Source organism: Haliotis asinina, chromosome 16 (assembly GCF_037392515.1).
Source record: "Haliotis asinina isolate JCU_RB_2024 chromosome 16, JCU_Hal_asi_v2, whole genome shotgun sequence".
NCBI lineage: Eukaryota > Metazoa > Mollusca > Gastropoda > Lepetellida > Haliotidae > Haliotis > Haliotis asinina.
Window position 1 is genome coordinate 21,427,146 of NC_090295.1, and position 25,441 is coordinate 21,452,586.

Consider the following 25,441-nt stretch of genomic DNA (forward strand, 5'->3'; position numbering starts at 1 on the left):
TGTTGAATTACAGTCAGAAAAGACAATCATATATGACCTATAGGGCACAGTGGGCGCTGGTTAAGCTTCCAGACTAGTGATCCAGTGAGCTTGAGGTGTCGGGATCGAGCCCACCTGTGACTAGGTGTAAAAATCCTTGGAATCAACTTTGTTTGCAGACTCTTTAGTGTTGTCACAACCTTAGTGTACAACCTTGAAAGAACCCATGAATCTGTTGGTGTTTGACCAGATTGAGGCACATGAATACATGCAAGCACCTTAAATTGTGGGTCACAGCAACGTGCAGTAAATCTTGGACAAAGTACTCAATGACTATGTGTCCTAGTCCACCCAGTTGTGAATGGGTACCTCATTAGGATGAGAGTGTCCCAATAGCTCAGTGTTCCTAGTGGCTGCAAGAGTTGTATACTCCCTGAGGAGTTGAGATTCATAATATGATGTGCTGTTAAGATTGCCATCCAATGATCGAGGGAAAAAAATACTAGTGGCTTGAGCACATACTAGCTGCGTGGATATGTGTGCACTATATAAATATCCTATCCTTATATTAAACTTCCAAGAACTTGAATGTTTGGGGAACTGTTTGGGGAATTGGTGTGCTATTCTGCAGAGACCGAACAGGGTCTAAAATACTGTGGCGACTGTAGTCCTTCTGTTTCGTTATCAAAAGCAAACACACAGAATCTCCGTTTGAACCATCATGGTGGCTTTGTTTAGATGGTTGTTTTTTTTTTGTGTATAAAAACTACTACAGCAACATGCCAGGGCTGGTCGAATCAGAGCACAACATGTTCGGTGGTGTAAAACTGTTTGTGCCTCCATTACCCTTCAGTGGGCAATGTGGAGGAATTTGGTCTTCAAAACTTGGCAAATACCCACGGGATAACATGCCATGGTGTTTAGAGTCAGTAATAATATCACTTCCTTTGTATGGGTGAAAGAAGAACAGGAAGTATGTCATATAGATCCAACAGAATTGTGTGGCTCCAAAAATAACACTTTGGCTATAAGGAAAATAACACTGAAGCCAGGTGGCTCCCTTCCTTCAATATTCAGTGGATTATTCCTCCATTCTATTTTCATATACACCCTGGACCCATGAGCCAACACATCTGTGATGTATCTGAAGCATTCATAGTTCACTCAAAAGTATGTGACTGTTTGGTTGGTTGGTTGGTTGGTTGGTTGGCTGGTTGGCTGGTTGGCTGGTTGGTTGGTTGGTTGGTTGGTTGGTTGGTTGGTTGGTTGGTTGGTTGGTTGGTTGGTTGGTTGGTTGCAAACCCTGCAATATTCCAGTATGGATGAAATCTGTAAACAGTCCAGACTAGACAATCCTAGGATCAACAGTATCAGCAACTACATATGCGATTGGTGCATCATGACATGCATCAACCACGTCAGCAAGCCTGATCATTTGATCCCATTAGTTGCCTTTCACAAGGCCATGGATTTCTGAAGACCGATTCTACCCCGGATCTTCACAGGTCATAAGGGAGTGATATTCTGCAGTAGGACATGGAGGCATCGTACGGATGACATCCCTGATGGTGTGTACCTGTTTGGTCATGTGGACAAGGTGTCAAACTCAGATCAGAAAGTCTGTGGATCGAATCCATGCATGGTCACCACATTGGTGCCCAACATGGTGTACAGCATGCTTGTTTAAACTTAAGCTAAACGTAAGTCTCTGCATCCTTCATTGCAGCCCTGGACATGACAGGAGTATGAATGAATGATTTTCAGATAGCAGAACCTCTTTGGTCTTGTAGATAAGGCATCAGTAGGTCTGTGGTTCAAATCCCAAAATGGAAACAAAAATTTTATAGCCACTACTCTATGTCAGAAGTAAGAGGTGGAGGTTAAATCTCCTTTTTTTTCCATCTTACTGTGTTAGCCCAGTGAGCTATCATGGTGAAATTTTAAGTTGTGACACCTGACACTGACACACTAAACCATCTCCAAGCCATCCTGTCATAATGTTTTGTTCCCTATATGTAAACCATTAGTCAAGGAAAGAAAAAGTGCCATTTTTCAACTTCTTTTGGTTTGATGCTACTGGGGCTCAAACCACTAAACTTCCACTCTCCAGGCAAGCATGCTATCCACTTAACCAAGGAGGCAGTCAGCCACAGAGTTCCTAACAAGTTGCAAGAGAAATAAAAAAAACAAACTAGTTCATTAAGTTTAAGTCACAAGGTATGTTTTTCAGTGATTGTTGAATTCATGCAACCATTGATAATTAATGTCTAAAAAGACAAAAACATTTAATGAGACAGTTAAGATGAAAACGTAAGCAGCGGCTTCTATAAGTTGTTGTGCAGTCTGAGTAACGATGATATGATTCCTAACGTCTCTTGTGAAAAGTCATCACAGAAATGATGAATGATCAGCAGTTGAAAATGTCATATTTGATGTCTTTTCTCCCAGTAAATAAGATAATTGTGTAATAAACCAACTTAATCGTCTTCAGGGTATGAGTGACATCCAGCGAGACTCTGTTTGCTATGATTTCTCCATAAATACGCTCAAAGCATCTTGGAATAGAAATGAAAGAGACTAGTCAATATTTGTACCTAATATGATAACTGCATTCTTGGCTTTCTAATAAGATTTCAACTATCAGGCATTAGAGAAGAAATGAACATCTGAGTATTGATATTTCTGTGTTTAATGTAGTGTAATTTGTTTGTCTGAAAGTTACTGTCATTAAACTTTTAACTGGCATTCGTGGTTCTGGAGGGTTTTACATGAGGAACTTGTATTTTACAATGCCTGCATTAACATGATTTTCTTGGGAGAAATCAGATTTCGGTCAAACAATATGGCCTAAGTAGATTGTTTATTTGCGATCAGGAAATGATTATTGAGCATGCAAATATCATTTTCCACAACCTTTAAGCAACATTTTTTATGGTTTCTTTTTATGATTTCTCATTAAGTTGAAAATGATTTCCATACACATCCTAGTGCTTTTACACTTGGACACCAATTTACATGACACAGTTCTCCAAGGGACATAACTCCCTGATGAAGATTAAGATATTTTATTCTCATTTCATCTCTTACACTGATATTACTTCAAGCTGACTGACTGATACTATTTATCTTACAACTTGTGTTAAAATGCACAATAAATGTCATAGAGTTTGATACATATTTGAAATGAGTTGTAAGGTAAATACTATATGACAGTCTTCAGTGCAGTAAACCCGTTTCTTTCACCTTATATTTTGCATTATCAGAAAAGTAGTCCATCATTTTCTGACCTTTGTCAACACCATGGAGTAGCCAATCTAGAAATCAATCTTACTCATGTTTGACATCACTTATCAAGAAACAAAATCAGTACAATCGCATCACATTGTATTTCTGATGTGATGTATCTGTCTGTCAAGATCAAAGACACTTTCTTGTTGATAGCATAAGGTGGGTCATTGTCAAAGCTTCATAATTGTTAGGACGAGTGATAAAGCATTCTGTGCAACATATTTGATGTAGGTATCTCAGAAAGAAATCAATCAATCAATTCCAAATGGAGATAAATAATTGATACAGTGTTTAAAGATTGTTGATTGTCTTGCAACATAGCTTCTTCACAACAGGGTATTATTGCTAAGAACTCTGAAGGAATTGGTAAATAAATGAAGTCAGTTCATTTTAAAAATTCTGACATAAAGACTAATTGGTGGGAACATGAAGACTTACTGCTTCAGTCATGAAGACCTGTTGGTTTGGAGCATGAAGACTTACTGGTGGAAACATGCAGCATTTGATTCATATAACTTACGATGACTTATCATAGGCAGATCCACAGAATTGGGTTGGGGTGGGGTTTTGTCCTGAAATTTTTTTAAATGACCATTGAAACTCGGGTGAAAATGAAGGGTGCATCCCCCCACACACACACTTTTCTCAAATAATGTGCACCTCCCCTTTCTCAAAAAGCTGTATCCACCCCTGTTTAAGGAAATAAATAATTGTGGTTTAGCAATATGAAAAATTCATCCATGAACTGAGGTATTCAAGTAGACTAAAGCTTAGTCTCTGAATGTATATAGTTTTTATAACAATAAACAATCACTTCTAAATTGAAAAGGAGACCAGTGAGGTGGGAGATTCTGAACCAGAGGAAATCTGGATTTGCTTCCTTTAAGGTTTTAGCATTGGAGAAGGGGCTTGCCAGAAGGGGATATAATAGGGTTCCGGAACTGTGGACTGACTAGTTTTTCTCTGAAACTGTGTATCTGAGAGAAACAAATAGCTCCAAAAAAACAAATGGTGCCTCAGATGGATTGGAGACTCAGAACTGGAAGAGAGAAGGTGGAGTAGCCTTGTGTTTAAAGCATTTGATTGTCATGTTGAAGACCCAGGTTCAATTCTCCACATCGGTTCAATGTATAGTATACTTTGAAATGGTAGTGTCCCATTTTTGACAGTGATCCGTTAAGGTGTGAAGTTTTGCTGTCAAGACTGGGTTAGCAGGGAAAGAAGTACAGAACAAGTACCATTCCTGAACACTAGTACGACTTGGGGACGATAATAGTTATTGTTTACCTTAATTGTCGGTGTAAGATAATTACACTGAAAGCCAAGACGGGTTGAGAATGCAATCAACCGAGAGAACAGGATGGGAACAGTGGCATTATCAGTTGAGACATGTAAATGCAATGTTTAAAACATTTTGCATTATGTGCAGGATGAGAGAAGCAGCTTTACTAATTACTTACAAAAGATCTATACCCAAATATGCATCACATTTTCATATCGTATTTTGTCACGGGTGAGACAGGTGCAATTTTAGTGAGTGAGTGAGTTTAGCTTTCAGGTTTCAACAATATTCCAGCAATATCACAAGGGGATGGCAAAAAATGGGCTTCACACATTGTACCCATGTGGGGAATCAAACCTGGGTCTTTGGCATGACAAGCAATTGCTTTAACCACTAGGCTAGCCCAGGAGGAAGGAGAGAAGAACATAAGGACTGTCAAAATTGAGACAGCCATTAAGCTCACTGTCAAAATTGGGACTGTCAAAAATCAGGACTAAAACTTTGAAATCCCAGCCATGGTCAGAATTCAGACAATGATTCCATTGAATTTACATTGAGCCATAAAAGCCCAACATATCCCATAATGACTGATACTATATATCTGCCAGCGGTATAATTTCATTAATACCACCCTGAATTACATTTACGGCTGGCAATTCGCATAAAACTCGTCAAGGTGCAATTAGTAATAACACAGACATCAAGCATCCTGCAGTAAAAGCAACACATATTATGCCACTGAGAGTATCATGCTGTTTGGATGCTTTTCCCAAATGGAGCCAGTGTTCTGTGTGATACTAGCCATTAAACCCACCAACCTGAGTGTTATTTCATACAACAGGATGAAATATGTCTTTATTACCCCACAATGCAGTGTGGTCTCTCACAAACGTATTCATGTCCCTTGAACCGTATGGAATAGTTTAAAACGTCACTTATATCATCAAGACAGTCATTTCTTGATAGGCAATTTTTTTGCAATTTTTTAACTTGATCAAAGAATGGTGTTGAAATATTTGATTTTTAAAGTGATAGTAATAACATAATCAGGGATTTGTTTTTTCTGCTCTCCTTATTAACTTGCGTAATCTGGATGAAAGTGGCAGATAATGATGTGAGGTTATGCAATATGAACCTGCTGGGATGCAACTGTCATCTACAGTTATTCTTATCTGATAATGGTGATCTATTACACTTCATATTACCATCAAGCCATTGTGCTGTCTGTTCTGAATAGGGCTAATGTGTGGAAATGTCTTCAATGAAATAATTATTTCATTCTTGTTGACTTCAATTTAAATTATGTTATGTACATATATTTTAGAAATAATCAACCAGTGCAAGGCATGTGGCCCTCTAGTTTTATGCAGTTTCTGAAAATGAAGTCGTTTGGCTCCTATATTTTATTAAGAAAATTTAATGAAAATTTTTTGTGTAAAACATGTTAATTTCAGACATTAGATGCTAGTTTTAGCACATTTATAGTATTTCCTAGACCTGACAATACAGTGCTCAGAACTCGGTGAAGCAAGAATATAAATAAACACTGCAGTTGTACATCTGACATTTTCTATCACACAGTGTTGGATAATACATGTACTGCATGTAAACAGCTACCTTGACCTCTAACCTCTGGTATTGACTGCAGAAACAGGTGTAACCGTATTGACGCAGATCAGCAGCACATAATATAAACAATGTTGACCTATCTCTGTGTAACATGTACATCTTCCCAGGGATTTATATAACTGTCCAGGCACCGTATGTGCATGTGCAGGGATGCTGAGAGACACGGAATGGATGGTGTGATGGAGGGATGCAGGACTGATTAGACAATGCAGGAATAATGAAGGGATTGATGAGTGAGTGAGTGAATATGGTAGAACACTGCTTTTAGCAATACTCCAGCAATAGGTAGGGGACACCAGAACTGGGCTTCACACATTGTAACCATGTGGGGAATCGAACCTGCGTCTTTGGCATGATGAGTCAATGCTTTAACCACCAGGCTCCCCTACCACCCATGAATTAACGAAAGGATGCTGGGATTGATGAAAGGGTACAGGGATGGATGAAAGGATGTAGGGATGAATGAAGCAATGCAGGGATGGATGAAACAATGCAGGGATGGATGAAGTAATGCAGGGATGGATGAAGCAAAACAGGAATGGATGAAACAATGCAGGGGTGGATGAAGCAATGCACTGATGGATGAAAGGGTACAGGGATGGATGAAAGGGTACAGGGATGGATGAAAGGATGCAGAGATTGATGGAGAAATGCAGGGATCGATGAAACAATGCAGGATTGATGAAGCAATGCAGGGATTGATGAAGAAATGCAGGGATGGATGAGAGGATGCAGGACCGGATGAAAGGATGCAGGAATGGGTGAAGAGGTACATATATGAGTGAATTAGTTTTACTCCACACTCAGCAGTATTCCAGCTACATGGCAGCATTCTGTAAATAATCAAGTTTGGACCAGACAATCCAGTGATCAACAGCATGAGCATCAATCTGCTCAATTGGGAACTGATGACGTGTCAACCAAGTCAGTGAGTCTGACCACCTGATCCCATCAGTCGTCTTTTTATGACAAGCATAGTTGCCTGTTATGGCAAGCATGGATTGCTGAAGGCCTATTCTATCCTGAACCTTCATGGATGATGAAATAATGAGGAGATGCAAGAAGAAGCAATACAGGGAGGAATGAAAGCATGCAAGGGTTGAGTGGTGCAAGTGAATCAAACACTTGGTCAATGTCTGTGTGAAAATGGACCATGCTAATCCAATGATAAAGAAATAATGCAACAATATCCATGATGTGATCTTGGAAACAGACAAGAAATCCAGCAAAACAGAATTCCCAGGGTACCACGATAATATGTGTTGTCGGTCGAAGTTATTAAATTGATAAGAATTCTTTCCATAAACTAACATGAGGTAGCTTAGTGCATGTTTGGTGCAAGATTTTCTCATGATATGAATGTTTTTAATGGCAGGGCTGTCACTGAAAATTGTAATAACAGATGAAAATACAAGCATTCCATTGTTTGCTCTGAGATTTTCATCAAAGCACCTGCAACAGTCTAAAAGAGAAGTGAGTGAGTGAGTGAGTGAGTGAGTGAGTGAGTGAGTGAGTGAGTGAGTGAGTGAGTGAGTGAGTGAGTGAGTGAGTGAGTGAGTGAGTGAGTGAGTGAGAGTATGGTTTTATTCCAGGCAATATTCCAGCAATGTCATAGCAGGGGACCCCGGAAATGGGCTTCACACACTGTACCTATTGGGGAATTGAACCCAGATCATCAGCGTGACGAGCAAATGCTTTAACCACATATACTGACATATACTGTCATGTATTTCCTTATTCATTTCCATCAACATATAATCAAACAGCATGTCTCACATGATATTCAGTACAACTTGAAAACACTAGTCTTACTATTATATTTTATTAAAAATGAATTTCCAGCATGGGTACTGAAAGTTTATTTTCCAGTGAAGATACATATAATGCTAGGCAATATGACTATTTGCATCAGTAACATTTACGAAAATTATAACTTTCAATAAGTCTTTTTCAAACTTAAAACTGACCATTACTTTGAATTTTGAAATTAATGGGAACAAATGCTGCAATCTGATTGGTTGTAAAATGTTGTTGAATGGGAGATGAAGTAAACAACTTCCAGGGATTATCATCATGTGATAACTATGGATTGGCTCGGTATTGGCATTCCTCTTCGGATGTTTAACTTGAATTTTGCTGAAACCTTTCTGAGCACATGGCTTGGATGAATAATATAGGAAACAGCAAGGAATGGTTGATGTTAAATTCTCCCAATATTAAGAAAATGTAAACTTGTTATCTTATATCCTAGTATCAAGTTTTGTCACGTTTCATGCTAAGGGTTGTTGCAGATATTTGCAAATTATTCTCATTCATATTCTTTGACTGTACATTGTTGTTTTTTTATTTCATATTTGAATGGCTGCAAGTCTGACAAAAACATCATAAACTGCCATATTGAAATATCCAATATATACTTTAAGTTTTTCTTTATCAGGGGATTTTTTTAAACATGAGATAGAAAATAACGTTTTTGCAAACAGTCTAGGAATGAAGATTACTTTTCAGATCAATAGTTTAGCTTTGGCTTCTCAACTTAAACTAAAGGATACAATGAATAAGCACACCAAGAAATGTCATTGTGCAAACAGAGATTTGAACACACAGTGATAGGTTCCTGGTATGGTCAAGGGGAGCAACTCACCAGAGAGAATTGTGGCACTTTGGACAACTGGGTTGCCCTTGTTTCCTAATAAGGAAACAGAAATCTTATATATGATCATGAAGCTCATGAACATGCACTTCAAAATGAAAAGAAACCTGAAAATGCATCAGTGTCATTTTAACCTGAATTCAGTACTATTTGACTGACAACAAGTCCAAGCTCTGTGTGTTACATGGTAATTTCTTCAATGAAAATATCTATGTATCTGTCAGGAGAAGTGGTATCAGTCATATTTCTTTTTTATCAAAAAATGTCAAGCAAAGGATGCAAATGTCAAACAAGTGAATGTATTACCTAATTACCTGTCATTTCATGTTTGACATTTGGCTGGCATTTCAAAATCATTCCTAATTTTGTTGCGTATTAGTAAAGAGCATGATATCCAGATAATCTTTTCTTTCTCCATATAGTGAAAAGGCAGGTGCCCTTTAAAGGCAGACATGGTTTGGGTATTTGACAGACCAAGCTAATGTGATTCAAAACTCACATTGTCAGTCAGTTACTGATATTGGAGTCTGTAAATATAGAAGTTGATGATACCTGGGGATGTCTCAAAATGAAACAGTTCATCCCTTACAAGCTATTTCAGAACAAAGACACACTTGGTGCCAGGCCAACTATGTACAAGGACAGAAATTGTCTCAGATGATGTGCACAAAAGACAAAGTGGAGCAGGGTGTACAATGTCTCAGACAATGCAAACCAAATCAGACAATGTCTCAGACCATGTAGACCATGACAGACAATGTCTCAGATCTTGTAGACCAAGACAGACACTGTCTCAATCATGGAGACCAAAACAGACACTGTCTTAGACCATGTACACCAAGACAATGTCTCAGACCATGTACACCAACATAGACACTGTCTCAGACCATGCAGACCATGACAGACACTATCTCAGACCATGTACACCAAGACAATGTCTCAGACCATGTACACCAACATAGACACTGTCTCAGACCATGCAGACCATGACAGACACTGTCTCAGACCATGTACACCAAGACAATGTCTCAGACCATGTAGACCAATACAGACACTGTCTCAGACCATGCAGAACATGATGGACACTGTCTCAGGCCATGTACACCAAGACAGACACTGTCTCAGACCATGCAGACCATGACAACCAATGTCTCAGACCATGCACACCAAGGCACACACTATCTCAGACCATGCAGACCATGACAGACACTGTCTCAGACCATGCACACCAAGGCACACACTGTCTCAGACCATGCAGACCATGACAGACACTGTCTCAGACCATGTACACCAAGACAATGTCTCAGGCCATGTAGAGCAAGGCAGACACTGTCTCAGACCATGTAGACCAAGACAGACACTGTCTCAGACCATGTTGACCAAGACAGACACTGTCTCAGACAATGCAGACCAAGATAGACAATGTCTCAGACCATGTACACCAAGACAGACACTGTCTCAGACCATGTAGAGCAAGGCAGACAATGTCTGTCAATCAGGAGACATACAGAAATTACTCTGCCCCCAAACCAGCATGCTGACACAAGAAGCTGCACAGGATGCTGAAGATACTGGAAGACAAGCAAAAGGTGCTGCTGACCTATTCTCCCTGGAGTTTGCAAACAAACTCACTCACTCACTCATCTGTCAGACAACACAAACACTAGAATGCGGAATCAGCTGTTATGTGGTGCCATCAAGCCAACCACATGTCTCGGATATCGATCCTCAGTCACTTGTCAGACAAACATAAATGCATCATTTGGAAGCTGAGAGTTGATATCGCTGGCCGGCTGGAATCGCTATCATTCATCCTCAGGAACACTGATTTTGAGTAGGTTATTTTCCTTGTCAGATAAGCCAGATAGCCAGCATTGCTGGGTAATGTGATGTGTTTATGCCTTGAAATAACTTGTTGTGGTGTGACAAAGTGATTTGGTTCACTTTAATCCTTCAGTGTTGCTTTGTTAAACACAAAACAGAAAGCTAAAAAATTGGCATTTTATATTTGTTTTCATAGCAAAACCAATTATATTTTGTAATTATTTTTTTTAAATTTTTTTTTGCAATGGAAAAATGAACATTACTTTTCATTTTTATAACCAGGCCAATCCCAAAAAATTCTAGAGGGAAATATTTACATAATATTTTTACTTTACAACCAATTTTTGGGGAAAGGACTTGTTTATATTTCTTTTGTTAAATGGAACACTTTGCACTTTTATCCTGGTGATATCTTATATAGTGTTGAACAGACAATCGAGTGAGTGATACCATTACCAATAATTTTGGTCTGGGGTAGGCATCCACATCATCACATTGAATCATCCAATCCATCTAATCTCTTTCTACAAACAGTTGCTGGATATCGACAGAGGACAAATTAGAAAGAATGAAAATTATTAAAGTTTACTGAAAACAAGTTCTTCTATAATTTATGCAAAATGTTTTAAAAACATTATTTTTATTTGTGTATAATTGATTCAACATATGTCATATTTGGGATTTCACTTTCCTCCAGCCAAAATTATGAAACAAATATGTTCACAAGTAAATGGATCTGCCATATCAACAAGTAAAATCTGATGCCTTGACTGAAATTGTTTGAAAGTGTTCTTTAAATAAATAAATTTTCTGGTAAAAGAATGATGTTTTTAATAGTTTTATTCAATTATGCGCATAACAGGCCTTCCAATATAGTCCCTTGGTTTCCTTTCTGCAATGTACAAATTATCCAAGACAAAAATATAGGGAAAACAGTTGTTGGCTCTTTCATCATGTTTTATCATTATCAGCGGTCAACATCTTCACGTTTTAGCATCACAAACTTTATGGAAGAAGAGTGTCCTTCACAAAGATAGATCAGAGAATTGAATTATTTTTGAGTTTATCACCTAAGGCTTTCAAATGAAAATTGACAGAATAAGTTTCCATGTATAGATGCTTTTCAGGCAGAGGGCGCATGATGGATTGCTGGGGTAGGTGGGAGATTTGGTTTTTCCATTAGCTTAAGTAAGAGGGGATTCTGTGGGGATTTGTGGGTAGAGCTCAGTGTTCATCCCCATCCCAAGGCTGCTGCAGTTGCTGGCAGCATGGTGTTTGTAGTCACAGGCATTTGGATGACTAGTATCTGCCTGCCACAGACCTCTGGGTAGGTGCTCAAAATTGTATTGCAATATGTTGTGAAAGAGTCCCCCTTATTGCAATACATATTATGCAATATATTGGGACCATAAGTATTTGGCAGTGAGTGACACCTCAGTTTTCTACATTGTAAGTCCCCAAACATAAATGTTATGGTTCTGATAAAAGCAATCTAACAATCTAAAATTTAGGTTGCATAGTCAGGGATACTGTTTTCCTTTTTATACAATTTATAGTACTACAGTGCACAGTTTTGTCATTGAATAACAAAGGAAAACGTCTGTTGTGAATGAAAGTATGAATATGTTTTAATTGAATCCATAAAGATTATCACAAAAATATCTTATGTGTTCTTTACCAAAAATACCAGTTCTCAGAAAAAAAATATTGCAATACGCATCGTTTAAAAATCGTACTGTGATATACCGGTATACTGGTTAAATACCTTGCAACCCTATTAAAGCGTTCGCTCGTCATGCCGAAGACACGGGTTCGATTCCCCACATGGGCACAATGTGTGAGGCCCATTTTCTGGTGTCCCCCACCGTGATATTGCTGGAATATTGCTAAAAGCGGCCTAAAACCAAACCCACTCACTCACTCTTTGTATGATGAGACTGAGCTGAATGAACCAAAGTTAAGATAATAAAATATACTGATGGATGCGTGTGTGCTTGAGTACATATAGTTTTGTGCTGCTTTTAACAATATACCAGTAACATTAGTGTGGCGGGACATATGGGCTTCACTCATTGTGCCCATGTGGGAATTGAACCCAGGAATAGGCATCACAAACAAATGCTTTAACCACCATGCTACCCCACCACCCCAGATGTTTTTGGAATGCTCAGGAATCATTCAAGCAATGAGATTAGGCAGATATCTTATTAATGTACCTTTAATCATTCCAAAATTTTCACCTACAGTGCTGTACTGTCATGTGCTCTTTATTCGCTTCCGTCGGTATGTGTGTTCGTATAACTTTCTGAAACTGTTTTTGTTGTATATGGAGAAGATTCAAGGCCACAATCTGAAAAAAATAAGAATTTTTTAAAATTTATTGTTATTATCTGACAGCCCTGTCTTGGATTACATAAACACAGCAAATTTCACCTTGGCCTTTGTTCAATGTATTTTTCATCCTCTGTGATATTATTCACGGCACACATGTTCATTAAATGCTTGACTAATGTGTGCAAAAAGAGCCAACAGCTAAAGGAATGATAGCTATTGTCCAGCTAGGGTCCAGCTAGGGTCCAGCTAGGGTCCAGCTAAATCCAGCAAGGGTCAAAGCAGGCTGCAAAAGTCCCCACGGTCCTAATTAAGTAACCTACATTCAGATGCTGGTGATCTTTTGTGTGCTTGGTGTTTAACACAGCACTCCATCTGAATGGTGGCGGTCTGTAAATAATCAAAACGAGTCAATCCAGTGATCAAATTATGAGCATTGGTCAATGCAACTGTGATACGCTGACATGTGCCAATCGAGTTAATGAACCTGACCACCTGATCCCGCTGAGTCTGCAAGCATGACAAGCATGGGTTGCTGAAGACCAATTCTAGCCCAGATATTCACAGGTCTGCTAGTGATCTACAAACTTTTTTTCTTATTTAATTATCCTGAATAGTGGCATAATTTTAAAGTTAAGTGCTACTTTTATTTTAAATATCTATCTGTGATAATTTTGTTATTTTACTGTCCTTTGTCTCCAGATTATATAAAATAACTTCATTATCGTCAATGTATGGCTTGTTTAAGTCACTATGTGGCTACAAATCTTAACTCACTTACTCACCTTTGTTCTCAACTAAATTCTAATACAATGTCAATCATCCTGGATCAGCTAATTCATATGAAATATCAAAATATATTTTGCTTTGAAATATATCAGTGCTGAAAGCTACTGATTTTATATTAAGACTGTTTTCAATTCGTTTCCAACTGTTGATAAAGTCAAGCTTTGACAATCACAATCCTCTGACAGTTTATTAATTTGTATAGGTCTGATAATTATGTTTCCCATTATGGAGCCTGAAATATCATGGGGCTTTGAGAAAATGCCCTGAATATGAATGGTAAATTTAGAAATGTCCCCCAAATCATTTATCAATGTTTCAGCATCCAAGATTATAAGCCACTTTCAAGAATTTAGTTTACATAGTTTGATTAGTTCTGCTATGAATGAAAGAAATATACACCAAAAAAATATTGATTAAGTATTGATTTGTTTAAATGTTTTATACCAATTCTTAAAAGAACAGAGATGAAACCTGTTTTTTTTCTAAGAACAATCTGTGCAAAAACATATATACCATTCAAAAAAAAGTAGTGGAATTTGGATTTACAAGGCTGATAAAGTGCAAATGAGGAAGTCAAAGTGGAACCAGATGATGAAGAGGCATTAAGGGAAAATGAAACAATTCATTCCATTCCTTTGGAAATGTTTCATCTGTATGGATATATATTACTTTTTCTGATATTGGCTAGTGGTATGATTGCAAATTAGATTATCCCTTACTTTTTTCAAGGGTGTATATAGAATTTAACAAATGTCTGTATGTTATGACAAGGCAGATTTAAACTTCAGAGGCACAAAAGAATGCATTGTGATCTGTAATGTTTCTGAGTAGAATATAAGGCATGCTTTTACCTCATTGTAAAACAATCAGCCAAAACATTAAGTGCAGCAGTCTTCTAATTTCAGTTTCAGTATAGAAACTAAAGACATTTATTATACAAAACTAAAATTGTGTTATGACATTACAGATTTACATCTAAATAATGAAAACATCAAGTAATCCATAACATGTCTGAATATAAGGCCAAACTTGTCCATCTAGAACAGTTGGTTGTCTTGAGTCAGTTTATTTTTACACCATTTTAGCAATATTCAAGCAATATCATGATGGGGAACACAAAAAATGGGCTTAACACGTTGTACCCATGTGGGGAATCAAACTTGGACGTTCTGTGTGATGAGCGATTGCTTTAACCGCTTGGCTACCCCACCGTCCCTGGTTGCCTTGATCTGTCATGACAGTCCTGAGCCTTGTCGTATTCTAAGATGGCAGAAGCAACAAAGTGACCTTATGTAGCGGCAGTTAGAGTTATTGTGCTGTGAGTAACATTGCTGCTCTTTACCATAATAGATTCCCTGTTAAAGTGCTTTCCTTCTTGTAACACATGTTTGTGAGTATAATGTATTGTTCAGAGATCATCTCACAGCAACCATCTTCTTCTTACTGAATCCCCTGCTGCCTCATGTGTTGATGTGGTGTATCGTATCACTTCAAAGATGGTCTGGAGAACATTTCCAAAGGTCAAGTTCTGACTGTTACAGCTTGTAAGAACAAGGCTGTCTCTCACTGCCTGTCATTCAACAGTCACTTTGTTCGTGCCATTCTCAGTATTCAGCCAATGGTGGTAGGTCATTATGCGAGTATAGACCAGACAATGCAGTGTATATGTCATCATCAGCATTCATATTCACAGTGGCATACAAAATACTAAGCAAATATGACCATTTCTTCACAGACAACTCTAAGACATGCATATGTGCATGAAGACCAATTCTAACGTGGATCTAACTGAAAGACCCAATATTGTGAGTCAGTTTAGTTTTACAATGCACTCAGCAATATTCCAGCTATATGGTGGAGGTCTGTACATAATCTGTGCATGGTCTGGACCGGACAATCCAGTGATTGACACCATGAGCATCAATCTAGCAATTCGATTATAATGACATGTGTCAACCAAGTCAACAAGCCTGACAACTTGATCTCAGTAGACGCCTATTACGACAAGCATGGATTGTTGAAGTCCAGTTCTACCCTGGTTGTTCAATGGTATCCCAGTGTACCATAAATACTGTTAAATGCATATCTGAAACAACAATCTTGAATTCGGCAAAATTTTCGTGCATCAAATTTGAGTGAGTGAGTAAATGTTGGCTAATGTCACAACAATGTTCACATTATATGAAGATGACCTATTAATAATAAAATCTGAGCCAGTATAACCAAGTGGTTGATAGTATGAGCAATGGTCATGCATTATTACATGGACTCAGCCTGACAAATCCGCAGTATGTGAAAATTACCTATGGAGCAGGCAAACCAGTTTTTAAAAAACCTGTGCATCAAACTATGCAAATATGTAACATAACACAACACCAGCGCATGACAGATCCTGATCATGAGATAATATTTTAGTTTCAGATTTCACTGTTATCTTGCATGCATTAAGAGTAAAACTATCGCTGAAAATATCATGAATTTATGTCTTTGGTGAACAATATGAAAATGATAACAAGAGCTGACAATTTTGTTTATAAAATTACAAAATCTGTTTGCGCAGACAAGCTCTGACCCCTGAACTCACTGCCAGTTACATAATTTGAATTTTGTTATAGTTTGAGAAAACAATATAATAATGATTACTAGTGCTGCTAACTTTTAGCCCGCACAAACAGGTTGCTCTAAGGCTGTACTAAGTGTTAAACCCAGGCAAGTCTATATACGCAGTGACTAAAAGGGTTGTGTTCATAATTATACATAACTGAGAGTCTTCACAGGACTTCCCAGATTAGTCACTCAACACAAAACATCTTGATGACAGTATCAACATGGGTGTCCCAGTGCATATGTAGACTTCATAAGTCTTTATATATAAGGCCCCCAGTCTCTTGTTTAGTTATTTATTCAGAAATTAACACATAAAATTAATTACTTCCATGGAGACTTATACAAGTCTACCCTCACAATTACAAAATGTCTTTTGCATTGGGCAACTTTGACCTCTGAATTGATACAATGTACTGTTGTGTTTGACATCCAACGATCATGGTGAAAATATATCAGCACCTTGAGAATGTACTAGTTGTGTGATATGTGCAATATATAAATAGCCTGTATTATGTTAACAATAACAAACTCTGTATCATCACTGGGCCTGGCTTTGGACCAACCATTGGGGTTGTCACCCCTTGGGTCAATATTGTGAAGTGACAGCCCATATTACCAACATGAATTACTCAGGGTCTCCTCTGACACAGTTCTTCACAAGCTGATGTTGGTGCACAGATGGCTGAGTAGGCTATGGCATTCATCTGGAAAGCCAGCAATCAGGGTTCAGTTCTCCTTTCATGGGCGCAAACAGTGAAATCTGTTCTTTGCTTTACCGAACATGATACTGCTTGTGCATTGTGGCATTGGAAAACGGTATTAACTCATTTAGATGCCACATCCTATTCCCTCAGAAGTTTCAGTTCGGAAAGATTTAAGTCATCTGTCACTTTAAATTTCTACAGAAAACACATCTCTCAAGAGACAGTGTTTTACAATTGAAATTTTCTGCTGTTCGTTTACTTTTTCCTGAAATGGAAATTGTAATTCAGTGTCAGAGCCCCATGACAATCTTTCGGTGACAACTTCAAAAGACTGACAACAAGTTAAAGAATATAGTCTGTCATGCCCTTGTTAAACAGATTCTGTGAAAAGGCTGTCAATAATGGCCTCCTATGCATGCATAAAGAAAATGAATACATTTTTAAAGTATTTTACACATTCACGTGTTGCATTTATAAAGTATTTTTTTGCATGTGAATGAATAATCAATAATTTGTTGCTAAAAATATTTGTTGTGCAGTTTAGCTGTCCTGCACAAAATATATGTTCCAAGATGGTTGTTTTAATATCTAAGTGGTTTCAGTGAGTAAGGAGAGCCTGCACTAGAGCAGTCTAGGCAGTGAGTAAGGAGAGCTGCACTAGAGCAGTCTAGGTAAACCAGGCTGAATATTGAGTATTATTTATTACACTGCCATAGTGAGTCTAACAAACTTTAGCAGAAGGACGCATCACATCAGGTGTGATAAGGTTGAACAGATTTATCCAATCAGATAACAGCTACCTTTCAGGGTCAGGTGGGACAGAATTCCCTGATCTCTCAACGAACAAAAATCTGCTTAAAACACAGATATTATACCTGCAATATATACACCTAGGGCTTTCTGATGACACTGTTACCATTAGCTAATATTTCCGCAACCTCAGAAATCCTTGACTGTTGCCAAGAACACTGTTTTCAGCGACTGTTTACTCACTGTTTTGATGTGCTCCATGTACGTCTCTTGGAGGTGATCACACAGAAAACAGTACATGAAATCATTCGGGTACAAACATTTTAGAGGTAAAAGTTCAACAACTATGTCAACTTTTGTGATTTGGTAAACTGTGTTCTGATTGGTGTGATGAAATGCTTGGCTGAAGCCGATCTTCTATTAGGGTTTGTTAGATAGCAGATGAACGAATAACACTGAATCTAAGCTTACTTAAACTGGCACTACAGAAACCTGAAATGCTGAATCAGACAATCAGGTGACTGATGCTGTATCCAATGATGACACACAATCACCTAGGTTAGAATTTTTGTTAGCATTATTACCCTTCAATCGACACTGGTGATAAAAGGAAAAGTAACCGGTTGGGTCTCATTGCCAAGGATCCATCTGCACTGCACACAAGAAATTGAGTCACATGGCATGTAACAGTGTAGCATTTATAACAGCCCAAGCATGATCACGTCGTGTAGTGGGCACTAATTGAAGGTCTCTTACTCTGGTGATACAGATGTTTGCTTATTATATCAGTCACTGGATTGTCAGCTCCAGATTTAATTTTTGGCAGACGGCAGTGTTAAACGAAACCGCATCACAAACAGAACTGCAAGTACTACCAGCATCACTAATACTTTTGCCAACTGCCATCTCGTAAGAATATTGTCCGTTCTCCGGTAATATGAGACCAACATCACCTTGGAAACTACTCAAGGCACATTAACCATATCTAGTGGCAGTTTTGTGAATAATGTTTTAATTATTCTCCGTACATTTTGTAAATATATGACATGAAGCTGTGGCCTTTAACATAGTGGTTGTAGTGTTCTGATACCATGCCTGATGACCCCGGGTTCAGCTCCCCACATATTAACATGAATTGAACGTGTCCTGCTCAAAGTGAATTGTGCAACATTTAGTTAGGAGATAAGCATAATGCGTTGAAAGATCAGAGGTATATAACATGGTACATTTATTCTACCATAAGCCTGTTATTAAGATTTAAAATGAATACATATTGTATAATTATATTCCTCTGAATGATTAACCAGTCATAATCAAGTCTTTACTGTGATCATAGAATGTGAATTGTTCAACATGCCCTGGAAATGTGAATTGGACAACACTTTCTATTCAAATTGAATTACACAACACATGCTGAGCGATATGAACTGGCACATATGCTCTAAACAAACTGAAGCTAGGCAACATGTGCCTGACTAAATATTCTAAACAACATGTGCTTAACAATAAGAAACCAGCAACATGTGCCTGACTAAATATTCGAAACAATGTGTGCTTAACAATAAGAAAAAAGGAACGTGTGCCTGACTAAAAATATTCTAGGCAATATGTGTTTAACATTAAGAAACCAGCAACATGTGCCTGACCAAATTTTCTAAACAACATGTGCTTAACAATAAGAAACCAGCAACATGTGCCTGACTAAAATATTCTAAGTAATATGTGTTTAACATTAAGAAACCAGCAACATGTGCCTGACTAAATATTCTAAACAGTATGTGCTAAACAAAAAGAAACCAGCAACGTGTGCCTGACTAAAAATATTCTAAACAATATGTGCTTAAGAAAAAAGAAACCAACAACATGTGCCTGACTAAATATTCTAAACAATATGTACTTAAAAATAAGAAACCAGCAACACATGCTAACCACAATGAATTTCCCAAACTGCACCAAACCGTATTAATCAAGTATCATTTCTACACCATTATTTGAGCAACATGCGCTGAACAGCTTTGATGGGAATCTCTTCAAGTCTGTAATTTTGACAAGTTCCACCTTGGGGGTGGCTCAGAGTGAAGCTCGTGATTCCAATACTCATACAAAATTCATGTTTTATTTTGTAGCAGGGAAATTATGCTTCACATGCTGTCACAGCTGGACTGAGCAATAGATCCCTCAGGATGATTTTTGACAGTTCTCTCGTTAATGTTACCATCAGGGTGCAAAGGTGTTTGTTTTATCGAAACTATAAATAATCACATTCATATAAAGTCTTCATAATTCAGAACCATGTGAAATATTATATTTGTATGTGCGTGCGTGTGTGCGTGCATGCGTGCGTGCGTGTTGGATGGATGGCAGTCAAATTGGATCTCTAGTCAACACTCAGTTATTCAGTGGTCAACCTCATTATTACTTGTCGTGTTAAACAAAAGAAAATTACAGATGTGAAGATTCAATACTGGTCTGACTCGCATACTTCTTTCAAGGGGCACATGTCCCCAAAACTTTGTATGATTCCCAGATTCCTGTTCATCAGTACCATGCTTCGTGTGAAAAGGTGAAGAGGTGAATGCATGAGTGAATGAGTTTAGTTTTATGCCATTTTATTCCAGCAATTTTCCAGTGGGGGACACCACACACTGTGCCCATATGGTGCCTCAAACCTGTTCTTGTCTCCAGTATGGGTATGTAACAATGGGAAGAACTAAACAAAGGACTTCTGTAGAAAGGGAAAATACTGGACTTTGAGAGAAAGGGAGAATACATGGATTCTGTGAAAAGGGGAAAACATAGAGATTCTGTAAAAACTGGAAAGTACAGATCTTATTTAAGAGGAGTAAAACACTGTGCTTATGTACAAGGAGAAATACCTATGAAAGTCTGTGTTAGAATATAGATCTTAAGTAACCCATGCTTAAATTTGTTTTGTGATATAAGCTTTATGAGCTCACTATTTTCTTCTTACATAAGGTATGTCTATTTTCCTTCCTTAGCCTGACATCAACTTGACATTTTCCACTGCTGACTTTAGCCCACTATTTTCGATCTGAGCAATTGGAACCGATGACATGTGTTATTCAAGTCGGTCAGTTTGACCACCCAGTCCCAACAAGCATGGGTTACGGAAGATCAATTCTAACCTGGATCTTCACAGGTGCAAGACATTAGAACAAAATTACCTTTCAGGGAAATACATGTGTAAATAACATACTCCAATGTGATAACTACAAAATTAGTTTGGGGTTTAATCAAGCATGTTCAGATGTCATAAACTAGAAACAAATTTGATGAGAAGATTTCTTTTCAAGAATTATCAAACTAATTCCCATTATGTTATTCCAGATCAGCTTAGATCCAGCAATGTAAATGTATCTTCACAGCAAATATCTCTGCCCTATCACTCCTCCTCACTTTGTGCTGTTGTCCTTGAAACTAATTGTATTTACAAACTTTTCTTCACCAAAAAATATATTTTTCCAGAGATTCTAAAGTTGCCCGAGAACTTTGAGGGAAAATTACAGACCTGATGTTATAGTTTAAACTAAATATTTGAATATGAGAGCACAGAAGAGTATTTTTTTCAAATAAGCTGTAAGGAAAATAGCATCGCAGTCAATGTATGCATAGCATCAAAGGGAATGGTATTTATTCAGCAAACATCTAACAGAAGACATAAATAAAAAAAAAACATTTAATAATATTCAGATGAGAAAACAGATTTACTGCTGGCCAAAATCTAACCATGGAGATGAAAGGCAAGAGTCAATTGCAAATCATTTGTACTACAACGTAGATGTTTTTTAACAATTTCAACAAATTACAGAATAGCCTAAATATACTTTCAGCCTGGTTAGTATGATATTCATCCAAATGATAAGTATCACATCCTTTATTGATGAAAATACATTCCTGGGATCCTTTGCCAGCTCCCATCAATACTGACTGGGCCAAAGAAATGTCGAAACGCATCACAATCAAAATAGGATCAAAGGGAGCCCCTCTCAAATTAATCAGCTGCGTTATCGACAGTTAAGTTGATATCGTTTTATTTTTGCAATCTCAATTTGAATGCCTTTGTCAAAAGCGGTTTGTTTTGTCTAGTAATAATTCCAGGATGTACTGCGAGGACGACTCGTTTATTCACAGCCTGTCAATCATGAGGCCTTCAAAGACTGAACAAGGATGAGATGCAGTGTTTTCATTTAAAACATGGGGTTTGAAATCAGGGATGGGTGATCCGGTAATGGAAGATTAGGGTCTAGTTTTTCACCAATATTTGACAAAGATTGCTTTTATTTGATATTCTGGTGAATGATGGGCATTTAAAGCAAACATGGAAACTTAACTTGATTGTAGGGGGAAAGAGTTTGTAATTAACATTTTACCATCATATCACTTCTATTTTGGGATCCTTTCCAATTGTGCATGTTTAACCCGTTGTAAATGAGGAATTCTGTATTATAACAACCATGTTTTTCACAGCCAAGACAAATTGACAGATTTATTGTGAGGACCTCTTCTAAAGATCTCAGTTCCAGGATTGACCAGTCGGAGATAGCCAAAGCTGAATGGTGTATTTGCAAGTCTGCGCCATTTTTAGGTCAATCAGATGATAAAACAATGTACAACAATCGTCAACAGAAATGCAGTAAAATAGTGAAAAGAGTGCATGCTTCATTAAATTTGGAATATGTTTTGCACAATGTGAAATTTTTTTCACTGAGAAATGACAGTTGTATATCATATTGATAATTTGTAGGAATAGTTCACACAACATAGTTTTGATTGGACATAATACACAAAAAGCAGAATGCAGTTTTACTTGGCCTTGTATGTTATCTATAGTGTGGAGGGTCATCCATTAACCCTAAGACCTGTGTTACAAAGCTCTTTGCAACGTTCCAGGAATATGATGGTGGGGATGCCAGAAATGGGCTTCACACATCAGGATGCTTTGATTGAGTCTATGGTTAGATTAGTACATCATAGGCCAATGGTATACTAGTATACTATCCATGGCCTCTGCGTAATTACTATAAATGTGGCAAATGTATCTGGTATGATGGTGTTTAGCAAGCAATGTTGGTTGTAAAGATGAATAACAGAGACAGTTGCATATGGAAACATGAGTTTAACTGACAGGCACATGAAGTTAATAAAGTAAACACAATAGATTCAAATAATTTAAAATGAAAAAAGATTTATCAAAGAGGTTAAAACAGGCTATCTGTGAATCAAAGTGAATCAAATCTGATCTACACAATCAACTGCATTTCAATATTTTTTTTTCAGTTGAATGATGATTAAAACCAAGTATTTCATAAAATATTCACAGGTCAGAGAACTAACAATGCGTATTTACCAACTGAAGGCCTCAAGAAATGTAGTGACTTCTGCTCTTTGAATATCAGGTGAAGCTATCAGTGAAGTTTGGTATTCAGTTTTGAGAAAACAATGCCGTAAAATTGTAAAATTCACTGCATCATAGTTCAAAGACAAGGAAATATATTCTTTCATTTTTCAATGAGATTATTTCAACTTTCATAAAATACGAAAACATGGTTTCAAAACAGTTGTCTGCTCACTCTTTTATTCACAATGTTGGGCCATATGTAAGATCACATTTTTCAAATGTTGGCCCACTGTTGGACCAACATGTCCATTGCCACAATTGCTTTTAAGTCATTCAAATAATGTTGGGGCAGTGTTCTCAAACTGTTGACCAAGCAAACAACCAACCAATCATATACCAACACTGGCCCAACAAACCATTGCTATCTGGGTTCACCCATGTCAGGAATCAAACCAGGGTCTTCAGTGTGAAGAGTGAATGCTTTAACCACTAGGCTACCAAACCGCCATGACGTTATTAAGTTAATCTGCACACCTGGCAGTTTGGCATCTGTTTCACAATGCGATAATGACTCTAAGTGATTCATAAGTCTCTGTTAAAGCTTTGGATTTAACATATTTGTATTGTACAGTCACTTTATTAAATGCACTCTGTATCTGTATTGTAAATTTAAACTGAATTGAATTGAATTCGTATGAAAAAAATTCATTTTGATTAAATTAAATTAAATTAAATTAAATTAAATTAAATTAAATTCTTTGAGCTCAGGTCTGTGATAGAAACACACCTGTCTCTCTGCTTCAAACCATACACGCGTGTCGCCATGCATGCACAATTGTATGCATGCACATGCACTGCGATGGTGTGTGCTTTAGTAATCCTCAGGTGCTCTTCAGTCAGAGTGACAATACATACACCCATCACCCCGCTTGCATGAAAGGATCAAAGACAATTTCTTTTGTGTAATATTCAGCCAGCCACCAGTGATTGTCTTCAATAACTTTTATCGTATTCATGATTGATTAGAGGACTCCCTGCAATTGACTAATTATCGATCAAGTCTATAGTCTTGTTACTATTTTGTCACCAAACGAACATAAACTGTCTTGACAAACAATAAAGGTAGCATTCAGATTACGCACTTTCATCTCTGTCTGAACTCAGCTCAATCCTAAGACATCCCTATTAATCGATTGTGGAGGTGTAGCGACCAGACATTGATTAGATCAATCAATCAGACGAGCACTACTCTCCAAATTAGCTGACTTTGGTCACAGTTTTGGGTTATGAAACCGGAGATCTTGTGATAAAGGAGCCAACTGGGTTTGTGTTCTTTATCTAAGTTGCGTGAAAAACGATCCTTTGCCAGATCTTTGGACCTCTTGGTGGCTGAATCATAGATATGAAATGAAATTAAATGAAAACAATCTGCAGTTCAATTTTCTTGAAAAAGAAAACAGTGTTCATGACAGAATTTTAAAAGGTTTTATTTATATCATTAAAATTTGATTAAAATGACTGATTAAGATATTTTACTCAGATGAAGACAATACCCATATTTTTCAGGTGACTGAGAGCTAATCTGTCATGGTAGCATGTAAAACAATGTGGTTCTTTAACTTATTTTGAGTAGAATATATTGAAGTACCATGTTGTCAGGAAGAATGGCTTAAGTAAAGGGTTTGTAGACCTTCACCACTTTGTGAAACCTATGGTTATATTTAGAGACAAAACTACAGTTTGAAGAAAAGTGAACACTGTATTTATCAAGATTCCATGATGTGTGTATGCCATGGCTCACCTTCTGGATTTTCACGTTTTTACTTCATTGGTTTCCTAACAGTATGATCAATGCTAGAACACTGCGTTTGCAAACAGAAGATATCTGTCAGCTTATACTTTAGCATGTCAGAAGATATCAAGATAGCTGTTCTAACTTTAGCATTTCAGAAGATATCTTTCAGCTTATATGTCAGCTCAGACATTGGTAAAGATGTTCTACTTTAGCATTTCAGAAGATATTAGGACAGCTGTTATACTTTTGCATTTCAGAAGATATCAGGATAGCTTACTGTAGCATTTCAGATGACATTGGTAGAGATGTTCTACTTTAGCATCTCTGAAGATATCATTTCAGCTGTTTAACGCTAGCGTTTCAGGAGATATTAGGACAGCTGTTATACTTTAGTACTTCAGAAGATATCAGGACAGCTGTTACACTTTAATATTTCAGAAGATATCAGGAC

General features: G+C 37.4%; 1 protein-coding gene across 2 annotated transcripts in view; it reads left to right on the plus strand.

The window, feature by feature from the left end:
- Positions 1–25,441, plus strand: part of LOC137268253 (uncharacterized) — a 140,956-nt gene that overhangs the window by 97,754 nt on the left and 17,761 nt on the right. The window lies entirely within an intron of this gene.